At 42.9% G+C, this 17,033-nt stretch overlaps 1 protein-coding gene across 6 annotated transcripts in view; it reads right to left on the bottom strand.

The window, feature by feature from the left end:
- Positions 1–17,033, bottom strand: part of zhx3b (zinc fingers and homeoboxes 3b) — an 88,626-nt gene that overhangs the window by 55,063 nt on the left and 16,530 nt on the right. The window contains exon 1 of one of the 6 annotated variants that reach the window (XM_072556335.1): positions 3,839–3,858. The exons of the other annotated variants lie outside the window; for them this stretch is intronic. The gene's annotated coding sequence lies outside the window, so the exon portion shown is untranslated. Of the gene's footprint in view, positions 1–3,838; positions 3,859–17,033 lie in introns of those variants that run through there. 6 annotated transcript variants of the gene reach the window in all.

Here is a 17,033-nt window from a genome sequence, read left to right as displayed (position 1 = left end):
AAAATTGCCTAACAGCTCACAGCATCACAAAATACCAGCGGGAATGCGGACTGCAGAAATCAAAGTTACAGCAAAATTACAGGCTAATGGAAAAAAAAAGTGTTCAGCTGCAATATTTGCGATCTTTCCACTCAGATATAACTGTGGGACTGCATCAGCATTTGTAAAGGGTACACAGCAGCAACATGTGAAGAAACCCAAATAGACAAGTGTCAGCAAGCTGCTTAGATACACACAGTAACTGAGCCCAGTTATATCTGCCCTGTATACATTGGCACACAGAGACAGCAACCAGACACACCTGCAGGCAAGAACTGTTCTATTCTGGAAAGTCAGTTGGTGAAGAATAATGCTGAAGCCAATCTTAAACATAGTGAAACGTTACAACTATGCACCTCAAAATCAATTTCATTAGTTGCAACAAGTCAAGCTCTTTTTGTGCTCAAGTAGAAACCCCAATTAATGTTACCCCATGTTCAGACATAATTGAAAAATAATCGACGGCACTCAGACAGACAAACAGATTATGCCACACCGATGTGCATTGGCAGACGGACAATCTCACTTGAGTGAATACATTAGCCAAGTATTTCTCCTTAGTCCGGGTGCACTGTGACCAAGTGTTATCGCCATTCTTGCAGACCCTGTGCTGATAACAGCCATCTGAGATCAAAACAAACCTGAGAGATTCATGTCGTTGCAAAGCCTGTTGGGAAGAAAAACATTTCTCTGCTTTCACACACATGCAGAATAGTGAGGCAAGCTGAGACAGTTTTTAATTCTCAGAGTTACACTGCAGCAATTACACAGCTAAAAATAAAAAGTGGGGCAGCTCCCTCGTTACACAGCCTCAGAAATACAGGAAAGGTTCAAATCCCTGTCTATGGGGACCAGGCTCATCTCAGTCCGGGTGTACAATAGGCTTCTGTTCCCCCCAGGCCAAAATAGAAAGAGAATCAGCGCCTGAATTGCCAGTCACAATTATCATGTAACCTTTGCTAATATTTCACAGACAGAACAGGGGCAAATTGAGCTGTGATGCCACCACAAACAAATATCCAGCCAATATTTGGCAGTCACGCTGTAAGGCCCAAGGCCCAGTAGTTGGATAACCATCAGCAGCATTCACTTAAATGGATTGTTAGTTTTAAAAAAAACAGGAGGCATTATCAGTCAAAATCAGAAGCCACTAACATTCAAAAGGTGAGATATTACATCAAATCATAAGCTTGCTTGTTGACAGGTACATTAACAAGGAACACCTTGAGGGAGGACTTGCCAGAGTTCAGGGCCTAGGCTGCCAGTGTGAGTAATGAACCCAAGGGACCAGAATTAGAGGAATGCAGTTTTCAGAATGTCGTCAGGCAAGAAGACAATTCACAACTGGTGCAAGCCAAACAGGATTCACCTATATTTTCTAGACTATGTTGAAACATGGTGCCAGAAGGGGCCTTACAAATGACCTTATTGCTCAGAGTTAAAGTTGGATGTGTGTGTGTGTGTGTAAAATAAAACCTTTCTCAAATAATTCCCACTTGAACTGCAGGGGAGAACTTGCTACTTGCTAGCCTGCCCCAGTCAGAAATTCAGTCAATATGGTACAGAAGGAGGCCATTAGGCCCTCTGTGTGTATACAGGGATTTATACTTTGACAAGGTACCAATAGATTTCGTTGTTTGGGCTGCTACAATAACCAAAAGATTTTGGAGAATATTTCTTTCAAAAGAAAAATGCATTTTGTGCTCCCATAAACATTATTTACAGTGTTGCCATAGTAATGAAGTGGAGTATGACAGAAGAGTGTAATACAACTCTGGAGGCTTCACTAGAGGGCTGACTAGCAGAAACAAATGAATTCCTGCTCAGGCAGCTGTACAAAGTATAATCAAAATGAGCAATATCAATCTGTTCTTGATTTAGTTGCATCACAACTCAAATGGCTTTTTTTTTTAAAAAAGGAAGGGATTACATCTGGGCAAATGATACTTAGACTTGAAAGAATTATCGATTCCAGGGAAGGAGGAGGAGTCACAGGAAGGTCTAACTGCTAATAGGTTTTTATTTTTTGGAATGGGGTGGTGGAATACAGATGGCATTTAGGGTAGTGCAGCTCCATAGAATGAAGTGGGGAGAGAAACACAAACAAAAAGGCTGAGGGTAACCATAATCACAAATGGTAAATACCACGAGAAAGCAAGAAAATTCCTTTGCTTCACTCACCTCCTTTAAGATCCTTTTTAACTGCCAGCTCTTTGACCAAGCTTTTTTTCAAACCCTCCAATAACCCCTTTTGCACATTGCACAGAGGGTGGTGTGTATTTGGAACGAGCTGCCAGAGGAAGTGGTGGAAGCAGGTGCAATTACATTTAAAAAGCTATTATGACAGGTACATGGATAGGAAATGTTTAGAGGGGGTATCGGCCAAACGCAGGCAAATGGGACTAGTTCAGTTTAGGGAACCTGGTCATCATGGACGAGTTGGGCCGAAGGCTCTGTTTCCATGTTGTAGGACTATGGATTTTTGTCTAATTACACTACTGTTAAAAACCTGGATGTTTTTTATTCATCTATTCCACGGAATGGGAACATGTTTGGCCGTTCCTAGTTACCCTCGAGAAGGCGGTGGTGAGCTGTCTTAGTGAACTGCTGCAATCCTTGGGGGTGTAGAGATACACACAGTGCCAATAGGAGGGGCATATTCCAGGATTTTGACCCAACAAAGGGGAATGAACAATAATATATTTACAAGTCAGGACAGTGGATGGCTTCAAGGGGAACTTACAAGTGGTGTCCTCCTACATGAGGGATCCTCCTTGCCTTTCCCCAGGCCTGAGGCACAGTGACCCTCAGGTTACTCTCTCTAACGAGAGAGCAACCCCGGTGATCTGGTAAAACAAGTCTGGCGACTTGACAAAAGAAAGTCAGCTGTTATAAAGCACGTAGCCTGCAGATCAGAGCGGTTAAAGTGTTCTGAGGATGTGGACTCAAATCCCAACATAGCAGTTGGAGGAATCTGAATGCAATAAAAACGCATTAACTAAAATTTTGGAATGGAGAGCTAGTCTCAATAACAGTGACATGAAACCATCACTGACTGTCATTAAAAGAAAAATCTGGCTCATTAAAAGTCTTTTCTTCAGGAAATGAAATCTTTTCTTACCTGGCCTACTCCTGACTTCACCTTTGGACTCTCAACTGGGCTCTAAAAAGGTGGAGAAAGGCTCACAAAGGTGATTAGAGATGGGCAATAAACTCTGGTCTTTTCCATTAAATTCTTATTTCATAAAACCATAAATTTAATGAAAAGAAAAATCAGGGTTAATCTCCAGTGGCAGAAGGATCAGAGTGAGGGGGCAGGGTCTGTACTTTCCCATTCAGAATCATGGGGAGTGTAAAGGAACAGTTAGAATTGTCATTTATTGTCATGCATCTTTTACGAAAAAAATGCAACGTGAAGTATTCAAGATGCCATACCACAGCACCATGATTAATAACAGATGGCATTGATAAGAAAAAATTTTTTAAAAAAAATTAAAACAAAGTCAATCTTAGTTCAATTCCCAGCCCTTGGGTTTGGTAAAAGGCAGTACTGCTGCAAGACTGAAACACCAGGCCATTGGAATACCAGGTTGGAAAGCTCCACAGAAGCCACCCCAAGGACCATTCGTGTCACTGACCCAGGAAGGAAGACGTCGCAAAAGCTGCCCAAAGTATTCTCAGGCCACCAAGTGGCTACCAAACCATCTCAATGCCGGCAGCCTCCAGTGATGTAGCAGCTGATTCCAGAATCCCTGTGCTCACCCCTCCTTGACCCACAGTCCCGATCCCCTGTACTCACCCCTCCTCAACCCAGATTCTCGGATCCCCGACCCTGATTCCGGATGCCGCTCCAAGCTCACCATATGCTACCATGCTCCAGAGCCCGACAATGACTCTTTCATCCCACCTTCCACCAGAACGAAGCAATAAGAGAAAAAGAAACAGAGTAAAAAAAAAAGGAAAATAAAGCAATAGAGTGGACAAGCCCTGGGCACAGGAACCTGGATGCTGCCTGCGTCCCTTACAGATGTTGGGAGGAGCTGTGACTCAAGAAGAATTGAGAAGAACACCAGGCAACTGGAGGCAATTAAAGCTGAGACAGAGTCTGGGACAGCACCCAACATTGAAGTTGGCCACACATTGGCAGGTCCTCGGGTTGATTCGCAGCATTGGCTTTTGGAGAGCAGCCATCACTATAACAAAGCAGAGAGTCGAAGGAGAGCCAACGATGCAAATGGGTGTTAAGTCCAGAGTGACCAGTTGTTGGAAGAAAAAAAAGCAAGAGATTTGGTAGGGCTGGAATAACAAGGAAATAATGCAGGCAGGAGAAAAGAAGGTACAAGAACTTGGGCTGGGATAGAGCTGAGCTACAACCAACGTTAGGAGGCCTTGTGGAGCTGAAATACAGGCCAAATCACCAGGACAATTCTACCTTTGCTTGGAGTCTGCACTGCATGATAAGTATTTGAGGCAGGATTATATCTCAATCTGTACTTATTACTAAAGAGAGTTATCTGTTACTAAAAAGGAGCAAAAACATTCCAAAGTCAAATCAGCAAGTGAAAATACCATAAATCACAAATTACAGTAAACATAAATAGGTGAAATTTTCATATATAGTTGACATTCGGAAAGGGAAGGACTGATTAGGGACAGTCAGCATGGCTTTGTGAGTGGATGATAGTGTCCCTCAAACTTGATGGAGTTTTCTTTTGAGTTGACCAAGGAGGCAGATGAAGGCAGAGCAGTAGACATTGTCTGCATGAACTGTAGCAAGGCCTTCCACAAGATTCCACATGGCAGACTGGTTAACAAGGTTACATCACATGGGATCCAGGGAGAGCTAGCAAATTGGATAAAAAATTGGCTCGACGACGGATGGTAGTAAAGAGTTGTTCTTCAGACTGGAAGCCTGTGACCAGTGGTGTTTATTCCACTGTTGTTTGTCATTTATTGCAACGATTTGGATGAGAACATAGGATGCATGGTTCATAAGTTTGCAGATGACACCAAAACGGGTGGTAGAGTGGACAGTGAAGAAGGTTATCTAAGAGAACAACAGGATCTTGATTAACTGGGCCAGTGGGCTGAGGAATGGCAGATGATAAATGAGAGATGCTGCATTTTGGGAAGACAAACCGGGGCAGGACTTACACAGTGAATGGTGGGGCCCTGGGGAGTGTTACCTAATAGAGAGAGACCTAGGGGCACTGGTACATAATTCCTTGAAAGTAGCATCACAGGTAGACAGGGTTGTGAAAGCTGTGTTTAGTATGCTTGCCTTCACCAGGTACAGCTTGTGCACATATTACAGTGACAAAAGATATTGGTAAGGCCACTTTTGGAGTACCGCACACAGTTCTGATCACCCTGCTACAGAAAGGGTGTTATTTAACTGGAAAGGGTACAAAAATGATTTACAAAAGATGGCACCAAGTGTGGAGGGTTTGAGTTATAAGGAGAGACTAGATAGGCTGATGCTTTCTCCCCTGGTTTGAGTAGCCGGTGTTGGACTGGGGTGGACAAAGTTAAAAATCACACAACACCAGGCTATAGTCCAACAGGTTTATTTGGAAGCACTAGCTTTCAAAGCGCTGCTCCTTCATCTGGTAGTTGTCCTGATGAAAAAGCAGTGCTTCAAAAGCTAGTGCTTCCAAATAGACCTGTTGGACTATTGCCTGGTGTTGTGTGATTTTTAACTTTTTTCCCTGGAGCACAGGAGGCTAAAGGTTGAACCTTACAGAGGTTCATAGAATCATGAAGGGTATAGAAAGGACGAATAGCCAAGGCCTTTTGCCCAGGGTATGAGTGTCTAAAACTAGAGGGCAGAGGTTTAAGATGTAAGGTGAAAGGGAAAAGGGAAAAGATTCAAAAGGGATTTGGGAGGCAATTTCTTTCTCACCTAGGGTGTTGCATATATAGAACAAGCTGCCAGAGGAAGTGGTAGAGGCAGGCACAATTACAGTATTTAAAAGACGTTTGGACATGTACATGGATTAGAGGGTTATGGGCCAATACAGACAAATGGGACTAGTTCAGTTTAGGACATGGATGAGATGGCCTGAAGGGTCTGTTTCCATGCTATAACTCTAGGACATCAACCATCACATTACATGGGTAAGATTCATACAGAATTTTACCAACATGCCCATGAGCTCATTATATTTTCATGCAACTAGGCTGCTTTTATTTAAGAAGCAAATTTTGAAGAAGTTAAATTAATTTGGACAACAAGATTTTTCTGAAAGATCTTCCTTTTTCTGCATCCAGTACACACTCAGATTTCCAGCACTTTGTAGGTTTCCCTCATTATCTTCAAGTGTTAAATCTCTTCTGATCAAAACATGACAAAGTGGGTTTTGATGAGTTTGCTATCTGTGCCTCAGTCAAGCAGGATATTATCCAAACACATTGTTGTCTGAAAATTATTCAGCTCCTTTGCTAGAGTATTCCTTTAACCATTCACAGATGAGAGGCAGGATTCCTGACTGCTGCTGACATTGTTTGCTGCCAAATGTTAACTTTAGCTAGTGACAGAGTTAAGGAGTGAGAAAGGTAGAGTTCAGTGCAGCATTTGAGCATCAGAGTCAGACAAACAAAAAAAAATGGTCTCCACCATCGCACAGACAGTCAAAAGGAGTCACACAACTCAGTGCTGTCTGCACCGCGAAACACATGCTCCCCATCCCATGTAGCCGCCATGGAGACAGACAAAGAAGAAATCCTAAAAATTTCCAGGTCAATTAATGGAAGCAGAGAAGAAAATCTTCAAAGTATCCCTCTCCAATCCCTTTAGCTGATCAAAAGCCTACTATTTATAAAGTGATCGTTTCCCCAGTTGGGAGCAGTGCCAGATCTGGCATGAAGTACTTTAATGGAACAGCAGGTCTAATATTGACTGTGCTACACATCTTGACATTCAGTGGCATTACCATTGCTGAATGCCTCACTATCAATATCTTGTGGATTACAATTGACCAGAAACTTAACTGGCCTTGCCACGTAAACACAGTGGCTACAACAGCCGGGCATAGGCCAGGAATCCTGCAGCAAGAAACTCACCTCCTGTTTCCCTGTCCACCAACTACAGGAGACAAATCAGGAATGTGGCAGGGTATACCCCACCTGCTTGGTTGAGTGCAGCCCCAACATTGCTCTAGAAACTTGACACCATTCAGAACAACGCTGAATGCTTGAGTGGCACCACACCCATAAATATTCATTCCCTCCAGCACCAACACTCGGTAGCTTTAGTGCAGTAGCCCATTTACAAGATGCACTGCAAAAATTGACCAATGCTCCAATGGCAGCACCTTCCAAACCCTCAAGGTCAGCAGATACACAGGAACACCACCACCAGCAGGTTTCCCTCCAAGCCACTCACCATCCTGACTTGGAAATACAAATCAACGTTCCATCAGTGTTACCGGGTCAAAATCCTAGATTTCCCGCCGGAACAACATTGCAGATCTACCAACAGGACATGGACAGTAGGTGGTTCAAAGAAGGCAGCTCACCACCACTTTCTCAAGACCAAATAGGGGATGGGCTATACCAGCCATCAATGCCCATACCCCATGAATAAAAAGAATGAAAAAGTAGTATTAACAGATGATATTCACATTCATTTACACATTAAAGTTCTGGCTACAGGTAGAATAGTGGCAGAGCATGGCCACTGCTACTTGCGCCCAACCTCAACAACATCCTGCAATTGCATAGCACCTTCAACGTTATAAAACACCCCAAGCACTTCCCAGGAGTTTGATCAAACAAAAAAAACTTAACAGACTCAATCTGGAGTTACTATTTTGAAACAAGTAAACAAAAACTTCTTCAAAGTGGTAGGCTTTACAGGAGCAGGAAGTTGCTGAGTGCGGAGAGCTTCAGGGTGGGAATGCCAGAGTTTAAGCTTAGGCAGGCATGGGCATGGCCAATGTCAGAGCGATTAGACCCTGGGGGCAAGGGGGCAGTCTGGTGGCAGCCAGAAGGATGGCAGAGGTCTCGATGGTTATATGGCTGAGAAACTTGCAGAAATAGACTTATTGAAAATGCATCAAGGGATCCAAAATAAATAAAAGAGAATTTTTAAACTCAGGTGTTGCCAGACCAGAGACAACATAGGTCAGTGGCACAGAGGGAAGGTGGGGGTGTACTAGAAATGTTACTCGATAGTTAACATACCGGGGACGCCATGGCAGATGGCAAAATATGAACTCAAACAAAAAGAAAAGTCTTTTATATAAAAGGCTTTACATAAGGCATCTATTGTCGATGGGTGTATAAACCCAGCTGAATCACCAATGCTGTTTACATGAGGGAACCTGCCATCCTGACCTGTCCTGGCCTTCACATGATTCCAGACTTATAGCAACGCTATTGATTCTTAACTGCCTTCTGGGAAATTAGGAACTGGCGATAAATCCTGGCCTAGCCAGTGACACCCACATGCCACAAGTGAATTTAAAACATAATAACCTTTGAAAGCAAATAAGTGAATTTTAGAATCCAGTCGTTGGTGGACAAGGAATTAATGTAGTTCAGCAGGCACAGAAGGTGATCGGTGAAGCAAGGCTCGTACATTGATCAAAGTACAAATTAGGCTGCGCACCTGCACTGGAATGGTTCGAATCCCTGGCATAAAACAAGAAGTCACTTGTGAGATTCAACTTTAGTCTGGAGACCAGGGAGTTCTCAAATGTAGGTCTGCTGTGTAGAAGTAGGGGATACAGAAGGGTGTAACAAGGATAGGCCAAGCAGTTCCCAATGGGACACTAGGAAGAAGAAAAATGTGGTAAATCATGTTCCTATACTTATTAATTACTCAAAATCCAAAAGTATGGGGGATGGCTGCATTCTGGACTATAATTCAGTGTTTCCTAAATTCCTTCCCCACTAACTCCAGTTTGAAGATTGAAAAGATGCAGAGTTCCTTCAGTGAAACACTGAGGGCAAGGGGCTGTTCGAGCAACAGCGGCCTTGACAGCGGCCATTTCTGCCTCTGACCCTGTGACCCCAAAAATCTTGACTCTCAACCCCATTTCCGATTCTGCTCTTCTATAAATGTATTATTTAACATTGTTTGATTTACAACAATAGAAGGATATTAGACAGAACATGATAGTGTAATCTCTGGCTAACCCAAAGGGACCATTGTGCTGCTCTCTTATTGGACAGAGAGATGACTGGTGGCGGTTTAACCCAAGGGTCACTATGCCTCAAGTGAGGGGAGAGGTGGAGAAGGACAGTCCATCATAATAACCTCAGATGGGACAGGAATTGAACCCAACGCATTGGCATCACAAACCAGTTATCCAGCCAACTAAACTAACTAATCCACCCTGCTTCAAAGCAAAAGCTACAAAGTGTCAGTGCAGTGTGGACTCCACGCAAAACAGACCAACTGAGGCTACAACTCAATTAACACAACTCAATTAATCTCATTATGCAAAACAATAAAGCAGCGCTCACATTTCATAGATCAAATCATTTTACCGCCATCAGGATCTTTTGTATGTGAGTCAAGAATTAGATTTGAATTTGGGCATTACCTAGAGCATTCAGGCAAAGATCAGTATCACACAGAAGGCAAATGGATGAATAAATAACAATTCCAGGTGATCTCGGACTGGGTTTGATTACCCGGGGGAATCAGAGTAGGATTTTCCAGGTGCATTCTAACCTTTTACCCAATGAAGGTTTCCTGTTTTTCTCTTTATCCCAGACTGCAAGAGCAGCCCCAGCCTTCATGATGATAATGCAGGCTGAAAGTGGACTAATCAATCTTCATCTGCCTGGCACTTGTGTATAATTTGAATTTTCCTCCAAGCAATTCACAAATTGAACATCGTTCCTACTCATTGTCACCGCATGACTGAAGCGAGACCATCCCTTGCAAAACATTACAGGACTTGTATCCACAGAGACTAGCAATCCCAACCAAAACGTAATCACTGACGAGGTGAAAGAGGTGCCCCGTTCCCCACAGTGCCCGACCCCAGCCCAGGCTTGCGCACTCTGCCATACACACACTGGTCAAACTGTTTGCTGTACACAATTACCCCCATGACGTAGACAATGCCAGCTTAGCAAGAAGTCTCATCTCAACAAGGATGGGCACAGGTGCCCCTTTCTCACCCAGACAGTTCCTTAATTCAAACTTTCGGCATTTACTGTCCTCCTTATCATCTGTGAAACAAAACAAAGACCATAAGAAATAGGAGCATTCAGCCTCTCGAGCTGGCACTGCCTTTCAGAAAGATCATGATTGATTTTCTCACTCCATTCCACGTCCCTGCCTTAACCTGATTCTTTTGTTGCCCAAAACATATAATGGCTTTCATCTTAAATATCCACAGCCCACTGCAATATGGCATAATAAAAGATTTACAAAGCTTCAAAATTAATAAAGTTCTCCTCAGTACCATCATACAAAAGGTGACCCCCTCATTCTGTGACCATAACTCAGCCTGGGAACTAACCTCTTATCATGGACCCTGTCAAACCCTTCTGGGTCTCAATGACATTAACTCTCCTTCTTCGAAACCCCAAAAGAAGCATTGAGTATAGGAGCTGGGATGTCATGTTGAGGCTGTACAGAACATTGCAGAAAGTGAAGACCGCAGATGCTGGAGATCAGAGACGAGAGTGTGTTGCTGGAAAAGCACAGCCGGTCAGGCAGCATCCGAGGAGCAGGAGAATTGACGTTTCGGGCATAAGCCCTGCATCAGGAATGAAACGTCGATTCTCCTGCTCCTCGGATACTATGTGTACAGAACATTGGCTAGGCCATTTTTGGAAACTGCATTTAATTCTGGACTCCCTATTATGGGAAAGATGTTGTTAAACTTGAAAGGGCTCAGAAAAGATTTACAAGGATGTTGCCAGGGTTTGAGCTATAGACCAAGGCTGAATAGGTTGGGCAGTTTTTCCTCTAGAGTGTCAGAGGCTGAGGGGTGGCCTTATGGAGGTTTAGAAAATCACGAGGGGCATGGATAGGGTGAATAGCCAAGGCCTTTTTCCCAGTGTGAGGGAGTCCAAAACCAGAGAGCATAGGTATAAGGTGAGAGAGGAAAGATTTAAAAGGGATCTAAGGGCCAACTTTTTCACCTAGAGGAAGGTGTGTGTATGGAACGAGCTGCCAGAGGAAGCAGTAGAGGCTGGTACAATTACAACATTTTAAAAGGCATCTGGATGGGTTTACGAAAAGGAAGGGTTTAGAGGGATATGGGGCAAGTGCTGGCAAATGGGACTAGATTAATATAGGATATCTGGTCGGCGTGGATGAGTTGGACCAAAGAGTCTGTTTCTGTGTTGTATAACTCTATGACTCTGATACAGGAGATATAATTGTTCATTAGCTCCTAGACAGTGGAGATCAGAGTGAAAAGTAACCAATGGAGTAATCATAGGATTTCCTTCCCCACTTTCCCAGGGCAGGTTTGGAGAATTGCTTAATCAGATTCGAAGCTCAATGTGTGCAGCCTTGTCAAGGCGACAGCATCTAAAATGTCCTTCACTCTCAAAGTTTTCTGTGATTGGGACCCTATCTTGGGAAGCTTTTGGACAGCTGGTTTTCAGAGACTCTAGATTTTATGAAACCACAACACACTGTCAAGTGCGTTTGACTGACAGCAGGAAATAATACTTCTATTGATAACAGCTTCTTCGTGATCCCTTTGAAGTCCGGTTTCCCCACACTACTCCTTCCTGCTGTGCGGAAACACTGCCCAGGGTCAACAATCTGCTGGTTCGGATGCCGGGATTCTGAAACGAAGGGATAAAAGCTGCTCAAATATTTGTTCCTCATGCCAAGCAAGTGGTTTTAAAAAGATCCATCAGTCACCATTTGATATGATCCAGAAGGTGCTACCTAAAAATAAAAAGGATGCTGAACATGGATTCAAAAACTTTCAAAAGGAGAAAGGGGAGTGGATAAATAGTTGAAAAAGAAAGGAACTTTGTGAAGTGTGTGCCATATTTGTAAGACGAAGAGAAAATTATAGCAGAATGTTTTGGTATAAAATGGGAAGAAATGTTCGAACATTGTGGTCCGGGGGTTACTGTGATCTTGCACAGAAATATAAAAGCAAGTTGAGGAGTATGTCATTCAGGATTGAGATGAGGAAGAATTTCTTCACTCAGAGAGCTATGAACCTGTGGAATTCTCTCCCACAGGAAGCTGTTGGGGCCAGTCCGTTAGATATATTCAAGAGAGAGCTGGATGTGGCCCTTGTGTGAAAGGGATCAAGGAGTATGGGGAGAGGGTGGGAATGGGATACGGAGATTGCAAGATCAGCCATGATCATATTGAATAGAGGTGCAGGCTCGAGGGGCCGAATGGCCTACCTCCTGCACCTATTTTCTATGCGGTTTACATGATGGTAGAGCCAACAAATAGGAGGACATGTTGGTTCATATGGAACTGCCAGAGGGAGTGTTAGATGTAGGTACAGTTACAACACTTGAAACATATTTGGACAGGTGCTTGAATAGGAAAAGTTTAGGGGGATATAGGCCAATCGCAACTAGTTTAGTTCAGGAAACTTGGTCAGCATGGGTGAATTGGACTGAAGGGTCTTTTTCTGTGCTGTATGACTTTATGACTCTGTACTTGCAGGTCTGAAGAGTAGGAGAGTGGATGGCATTTTCATTGATCCAGTTTTTCATGACTCAATTTGCACAAATCATTACATTTGTTTGCTCTCTTCGCCATGCAGTAACACACCCAAAAAAGACAGGCACTTCATAGAAGTGATTTTTAAAAATTCCTTCATGAGTACATCACTGGCCAGGCCAGCATTTATTACCAGAGTCCTAGATGCCCTTGAGATGGAGGACAGGGTGTAACCTTTTTGAACCACTACGCTCCATGTACAACACTGTTGAGAGAATTCCAGGATTGTGACCCAGCGACACTGCAGAAACACCAATATTTCAAAGTCAGGGTGGATTACAAAATACAAACTATATATTAGGACTATTCTATGTTTTTAGGAGGGCATTTTGAAAGAGGTAACAGAGAGGGGAAAGAGAAAAATTGTAAAGGTTGAGATTCAATTAAAGGTATGGATACCAATGGTACAGCAATGAAAATCTTCTCATTATGTAATCCCCGGACAGTAATCAGACAGAATCATAGAATCCCTACAGTGTGGAAGCAGGCTGTTTGGCCAATTGGGTCCACACTGACTCTCTGAAGAGTATCCCAGCATCTCCCACCCTATTTCCATAACCCTGCACTTCCCATGGCTGATCACCTAACCTGCACATCTTTGGACTGTAGGAGGAAACCAGAGCACCCGGAGGAAATCCATGCAGACATGGGGAGAATGTCTGTGTGGAGTTTGCACAGAGTGGAATCAAACCCAGGTCTCTGGTGCTATGAGACAGCAGTGTGAACCAATGAGCACCCATGCTGCCCCTAATCTAGACAATGACCTAGAATTGCTGGGTGCTTGTCCAGCTAACCAGGGCATGGTGAAAAAAAAGGTTCACAAGCCCAGGGAGTGCAGTTGAGAGGCTCTTTCAGCCCAATTATCCATTCCCCGCCCCCATACACAGCCACGTCCATGCCTGGGTATCTCAAAAAGGAGGAACATGTCATCTGTCAGTATGCTCGAGACTTTCTTCATTATGTGGGCATTGGAGTGACAGGAATACATCACACTGGGAACAAAAGCCCTTTCCAAGTCTTTTTTGCTACACCATTTATGTCAGAGTCCTTTTAAAAAGTACAGTTTTAAAATTGGATTTCAGTTGGTGATACCATTGATTGGGCAATTGAGAGAGGCAAATGGGGAAGCAGAGCAACAAGCACAAAGATATTGCTCTTTTGTTAAAAAAGGAAATATCAATGCTTTGCAAAATCGATTCACAATATTTATCAATTGTTGACTCAGTCAAATAGATTTGCCTTCAATAAAACATTTAATGAGCTGCATCTGAACCATTTTGCTGCACAATTAGGATTATGACTGAGAAATTTAGGTGGATACACTTTCTTTTTAACTTCATCTCAAAGTAATGCAATAAAAAAGGCCATCGTATCAAGCACACATTACTGGAAAGGTTTTTGGTTTTTTTTTAAACCTGTTCATAGCATTTGAGCATCAATGACAAAACCCATCATTTGTCACTCTCCTTAACTGTCACGTAGATGTGGATAAATTGTTGGCGAGCCAAATCTCTTGAACTACTGTAGTCCACATGATGTAGGTGCACCCACAGTGCCCCTGGGGAGGGAGCTCTGCAATTTTGACCCAGTAAAGGAATGGTGGTGTACTTCCAAGATAGTGTGAAATTTAGAGAAACTTCTTGATGTTGGCATTCCTAGGTATCTGTTGCTATATAATTATACAGCACAGAAACAGACCCTTCAGTCTGGGTAGAGGTCGCAGGTTTGGGAGATGTTACCAAAGCACTGCATCTCATTAGATGGTATGCATGGCTGCCTCTGAGATTTGGTGCTGGAGACTGCAAATGTTGAAGGTGAAAGATGAAACGCCAACCAGCGTTCTGGGTGGTCTCTAGCTAAAATGTTGTTGGAGCTGCATTGGCAAGTGGAGGATTTTATATCTTGTGCCTGACTTATAATTGCTTGTAGATGGCTTAAAAGCTCTGGGGAGTTGCAAGGCAAGATATTTGCTGTCAAATAACTAGCTCTGACTTGCTCACATATCCAAAGTATTTACATTTAAGGGGAGATGATGTCCTACTGGTAATATTGCTGGACTATTAATCCAGAGACCCACATAATATTCTGGGGACCTAGGTTCAAATCCCACCCTGACAGATGGTGGATTGTAAATTCAATTTATAAAAAATTAAGCATCTAATTATGACCATGAATCCATTGTTGATTGTCCACAAAATCCATCTGGTTCACTATTGTCCTTTAGGGAAGGAAACGGTCATCATTACCTCCTCTGGTCTACACGTGACTCCAGACCCTTAGCAATATGGTTGATTTTTAATTGTTTTCTGGGCAATAAGTGCTGGCCTAGCCACATCCTGTGAATGAATGAGAAAAAGAATGGAGGTTGCAGTTAGGTTTCTGGTTAAAAGTAACCCCCAAGAAATTGATGGTGGCAAAACCACTGAACCTCAAGAGGAGATAATTGGATTCTCTCATTAGAGATGATCATTGCCTGGTCATTAACGTGACGTGAATTGGTGATTACAACTCTACCAATGGTGCACAGTTTGTTCCAAATTCTCTGTTGGGCTGCAACTGCAACTGCAACTTATACTACTGCTTGGAGCTACACTTTACATCTTCCTCATTTTGACCTGACCAAGCATTGAAGAGACTTGGCAATATTCCGACTCCAACAAAAATACCCTATATTTCATTATCTCTGCCATTCCTCCCTCTCCTACAGGTCTCTTAACAAATTGGAACAGCATAGGAGCAATGTCTGAGAAATAGACTATGTGATCAGTGTGCCTGCGTCTGTCTGCCAGATGCAGACTAAACTGATGACTCGTAGGTTCAATCAGATTTACAGAGAAATTGTTAAACCTTACTAGGACTAAATGGTCTGTTTCCGTGCTGTCTGACTCTATTATTGCCTAAGCAACATTATGCAACACAATCAATAACTGATCTTTAGACCAACACTGCAAAAATTCTGATAAACCTAGAAGCTTCCCTTCCCACATGCATTCAACACTGTATGAGGAGAATTGTTCCGTAAGTCATTGGGTCAGATCCCTCACGTTTAAAATCAAGTAGATTTGAGATTGCCATCTGCACACTAAAATCTCCACTATAAGCTGCTCAGTGTGATATCAATAGGAACATGCAACAGCACAATATCCTTTGAAGAAAAGTACTTTCCTCTTAAGAACCATTTATTTTAAAGAAAGAAATGAACAGATGCAGGATTTATCACAGTGAATAAAGACAAGTGCAATGCAGTGCCAACATGAAACGGCAGAACAGAGTAGGTGTCCACCATTCCAGATATTGAAGTTAGGGGGGGCAGGGAGAAAGGTCATCAAATTCATGCCACAAGAATACCAAAAAAATTAGCAAAGTTCCTCCTCAGGCTCACTCAGTTGTACTGCATGCTCTACAGATGCTCAAGGGCAGGTTCTGCACTTAACCTGGAGATATGTCCATATCTCAAAAAACAAAATCAAATCCTTCATCATGGTGGGCTCCACAGCATGAGCTTCCACACAGGTCAACCTAGCCAGGCAGGCCAGATCTTGTTAGTGAGTGATTACAGAATCCCAAAGGAGTTCTTCCACGGGGAACTGCCTGAAGGCAAATGTTACCAAGGTGGTCAATTCAAAATGATACAAGGTCGCTCTTTGAAAAAAAATAAGTCTTGTAAATGCATGTGTTGCAGACTCTCGCTCTCTTGCAAGAATATGCCAGGTGACTAGCTCAAGTGGAAGAAACTAAAGGAGTTTGGGTTAGCAAAAAGTATCAAGGGCTATTATTGTTCACCAAAATCACAACAGAGGGGCCCAGAAGATTCCCCAAGAACTAAACAATGAACTGCTGATTCCGCAGGCATCCATGTCAGACTCTTCAACTGTGACAAGACCCAGCCCAAAAATAATGAACTCACTTTGAGCTTGAAATGGTTTTCAAATAACAAGGAATATACTACCATTCCCATTCCAGTTGCATCCAAGTCTGTAGGATCAGGTGTTGGAGTAACAGGCAAGACCAGGCAGGTTTCTTAATTATTTCCACCAAGTCTGATTTACTTTCTTTAACAATTAAATACTTCTGCAACCTGAGCACATTTAAATGGGTGAACACAAATGATGATGTATGCTGAAGTGACAGACATTGTAGTTTACATGAAAAAAGGGATTTAAAATTATATTTACATAGCACCTTTCACAACCCCAGGACTTCCCAAAGAACTTGCAGCCAATCTGAAGTATCATAGTTTTTCGCCAAGAAATGGTCAGGGATGTTTGTCGCAAGTTGCCACTAACACTCACAAAATACATGACTAGGTTACCTGCTT

This window comes from Chiloscyllium punctatum, chromosome 37 (assembly GCF_047496795.1).
Source record: "Chiloscyllium punctatum isolate Juve2018m chromosome 37, sChiPun1.3, whole genome shotgun sequence".
In the NCBI taxonomy this organism is placed as follows: domain Eukaryota; kingdom Metazoa; phylum Chordata; class Chondrichthyes; order Orectolobiformes; family Hemiscylliidae; genus Chiloscyllium; species Chiloscyllium punctatum.
Note: the sequence above shows the minus strand (reverse complement) of the source record. Positions and strands in the feature narration are given on the sequence as shown.